The sequence below is a fragment of the Coregonus lavaretus genome (genome assembly GCF_964263955.1).
Source record: "Coregonus lavaretus genome assembly, contig: HAP1_SCAFFOLD_4694, whole genome shotgun sequence".
Taxonomy (NCBI): domain Eukaryota; kingdom Metazoa; phylum Chordata; class Actinopteri; order Salmoniformes; family Salmonidae; genus Coregonus; species Coregonus lavaretus.
This window is the reverse complement of record NW_028165708.1, coordinates 5,361-9,169: the sequence shown is the minus strand read 5'-3', so window position 1 is coordinate 9,169 and position 3,809 is coordinate 5,361. Positions and strand designations below refer to the sequence as shown.

At 46.4% G+C, this 3,809-nt stretch overlaps 1 long non-coding RNA gene across 1 annotated transcript; it reads right to left on the bottom strand.

The window, feature by feature from the left end:
- Positions 1-552: 552 nt before the first annotated feature.
- On the bottom strand, positions 553-3,034 carry LOC311115563. Its single transcript, XR_014611284.1, has 4 exons — positions 2,915-3,034; positions 2,656-2,775; positions 1,392-2,456; positions 553-989 (listed from the first exon to the last, which is right to left on the bottom strand). It is a non-coding gene; the product is annotated as an uncharacterized lncRNA (long non-coding RNA).
- Between the last annotated feature and the right edge of the window lie 775 nt (positions 3,035-3,809).

Here is a 3,809-nt window from a genome sequence, read left to right as displayed (position 1 = left end):
CTCAGCGTAACGATAGCAGTCGCTCAGCGTAAGGATTGCAGCCGACAGGCAGAAAGAGGTAACCCGTCAAATTTTACAACGCGACGTCACTATCAGAACACGACCAGAACGATTGGGAACTATTTCATGCTGGTAAGATTTTTACATCACATCCTGCACTAACTGTTCATATATTCACAATTCACTAGTTACACTTTAAACTGCTTCAACCAACTAGTTAGTAACATTGCTTGCTTGCTTGAAGTTTCAGGAGTCCTTGTTTCTCCCCTCTCAATCGCGTCGGACTATTGTCTAGCAACGGTCCGTCTCCCAAAGTATGTCCCACATACAACACAGAAACTAAAGTGGGTTCCACGATGTAATACTTCATATTTTTCCTTTTCTTTAAAACATGTACTTGGAAAGTTTGGATTGATATTATAATGTGTTGCACTTTGCTGTCTTGTTCCAGTTTCTACGGTCAAATAATAATGTGTTATGGATATAGGAAGTCCTAAGCATTCGATTGGTGGATCTGATAACTACATAAACACACTCATACAATTAATTCTTCCAAATCTTTTTTTATTCAGTTGTGACATAATTCCATGACAGTTACTGTGTGATAACAAAACAGCGTGTTGGAACTTTTCCATATGTCGCCGAGGAAGAATACGGTTATAAAATAATACTAAGGTACATTTCCTTAACATCTTAATACATTCCGTAAAATATTGTCATTGATGGACTAAAGGTTTTAGTTGTAATATAAATACAAGACATCCATCAATATTATTTTGACACCAGCAGAGAGAACGGATAGGTTGCCTCCCAAATACCAGCCTGTTCCCTATATAGTGCACTACTTTCAACCCCCCCCCCCCATAGGGCTCTAGTAAAAAAAGAAGTGCACTATATGGGGAACAGGGTGCTGTTTGGGAGGCAACCAGAGCGATATTAGAGGTTGTTCTGACAGATCTGGAGTCAGTGTTGGGGAGGTGCGGACGGTCCTGTGGTTGATAAAAGTTAAGGCCATTAGGACACTGTCATTGGCAAGGAGAAGACAGAATGAGATCGCTGAACCCTGAACTTCAGACCGAAACTAAAACCCCTAAAACCCTTTATTTACAGTACAGAGAAGGAAAGGAGGGAGAGGGGAGGGAGGGAGGGAGGGAGGGAGGGAGGGAGGGAGGGAGGGAGGGAGAGAGAGAGAGAGAGAGGGAGGGAGAGAGGGAGGGAGGGAGGGAGGGAGGGAGGGAGGGAGGGGGGGGGGAAGAGAGGGAGGGAGGGAGGGAGGGAGGGAGGGAGGGAGGGAGGGAGGGAGGGAGGGAGGGAGGGAGGGAGGGAGGGAGGGAGGGAGGGAGGAAGGGAGGGAGGGAGGGAGGAGGAGGAGTGAAAGAGGTCAAACAAACCTAGGACAGGATCACTGTAATCCTGACAATGATGGAGGCTCTTTCCAGGGATTCCAAAAAAGACGCACAGGGATAATGGACAAAAACAACAACAACAACAACAACAACAACAACAACAACAACAACAACAAAAGGGGGTTGAATTTGACATCAGCAAAACAAAACAGGTTTACTCTAAAAGACATCCGTCCTCTGTAACTCAGTTGGTAGATGTATCCTACAGAGTACATTTACATATTAGTCATTTTAGCAGACGCTCTTATCCAGAGCGACTTACAGGAGCAATTAGGGTTAAGTGCCTTGCTCAAGGGCACGTCGGCAGATTTTTCACCTAGTCGGCTCGGGGGGGATTAGAACCAGCGACCTTTCGGTTACTAGGGCACAACGCTCTTAACCACTAAAGCTACCTGCCTGCCGCCCCATCTCAAGTCAAATGATCAGCTTCCAAACCAAAAACAGGTTTACTCTAAAAAGACATCCGTACATTTAAAATACATCAGGGAGAACAATAACATGAGAAGTAATATTGCCTCTTTATAATGTGTATTATGATGCATGAATATACATTTCTACAGCCGGGGTTCATTCAGGAGGGTGAAACAGTCACAACGTTGAAAAAATTAAAGAAATGTAACGTAAAAAAAAGATCAAAAACATTCCAGAAACAAACAATCCAAGCCGTTCTGTACATCACATTTCTATCTACAACTGAGCAACAAGTGGAGGGTTTCACAAGAAAGATCTGAAACGTGGCTGGGTTGAAATCATTCACGTTGAGAGAGAGAGAGAGAGAGAGAGGGCAGATTGTTGAGGCATTCAGTCCGACTTGGTAAAAAAAAACGCTGACTGTTTTCAGATGTGTGTTTATGTTTGTGAGGTCAATCCATGACTGTGTGTGTGTGTGTGTGTGTGTGTGTGTGTGTGTGTGTGTGTGTGTGTGTGTGTGTGTGTGTGTGTGTGTGTGTAACCGTGAGTCTAGAAGGGAGTGTAGTCGGCAGGATACATGATGGGCAGCCAGTTCTCTGTGAAAGCGGCACAGTGCATCCATCCCAAGGACCGCATTAGCTGAAACAAACACAGGACGTGATGTCACAATACAGGAAGTAGACCGTCTCCAGAAAGGCTGCTATGCGAATGTCTCTGAGCTTTAAGGCTCTTATGTTCAAGTGTGCTACCAGACACAGTAAAAAATGCTATAAGAAAACTGCTAGTTTAAGTCTTAACAGATAGAAGATCTGTCAGGTAGTTGGACTCTCTTTCTGACCTGGATGCAGTTCTTCAAGTTGTCTTTACTGGGTTTGTCTTCTGCGATCTTGGAGGCGTACTTCAGGGCTCTGCCGTACATCTTATTCACTAGTGCATGTTTGTAGGAGAACGTCAACACCTAGAGGGGGAGGGGATCAAACCATCAAACATTGGGGGGGGGAGAGAGATTGATGATTGATGGATTCACATGTAAGGTTACTGTTGCCATTTCATCCACCCGAAACCAAACAAGGAAACAGCTAGCCACGCCTCCTCACCTTAGAGTCAGTTAGCTCCACCCACTTCTGCAGCTCCCAGAAGGTGTCGGTCAAGTCTTTGGCCCTGCCCTGTTGGGCGTCGTCAGAGCTGGTCACCTCCCCCTCTCCAGCCCCAGTGTCTCCCCGGTCTCCACCCCCCTCCCTAGCCTCCCCAGCCTCCCCAGCCTCCCTAGCCTCCCCAGCCTCCCTAGCCTCCCCAGCCTCCCCAGCCTCCCCAGCCTCCCTAGCTCCCCCAGCCTCCCCAGCCTCCCCAGCCTCCCCAGCCCCGTCCTGGGGTGTAGCCGGTAGCAGCACCAGGTCAGCCAGGGCACAGCCCTTCCTGCACAGAGCGTCCAGCAGGGAGGATTTCTGCTTCTCCATGTCACTGTAGGGACACACAGAAACATACAGTTATATTTGATATAAAATGCCTTACAAATTCTCTATTACACTAGAAATTAGATAAAGGTTAAAGGATATGAAAGGACTGACAACTGGTTGGAACCGGACTGTCTAAGGGTGCGTCCAAAATGGCAGCCTATTCCCCACAGGGCTCTGGTCTAAAGTAGTGTACTATATAGGGAATAGGGTGTCATAGGGCTCTGGTCTAAAGTAGTGCACTATATAGGGAATAGGGTGTCATAGGGCTCTGGTCTAAAGTAGTGTACTATATAGGGAATAGGGTGTCATAGGGCTCTGGTCTAAAGTAGTGCACTATATAGGGAATAGGGTGTCATAGGGCTCTGGTCTAAAGTAGTGCACTATATAGGGAATAGGGTGTCATAGGGCTCTGGTCTAAAGAAGTGCACTATATAGGGAATAGGGTGTCATAGGGCTCTGGTCTAAAGTAGTGCACTATATAGGGAATAGGGTGTCATAGGGCTCTGGTCTAAAGTAGTGTACTATATAGGGAATA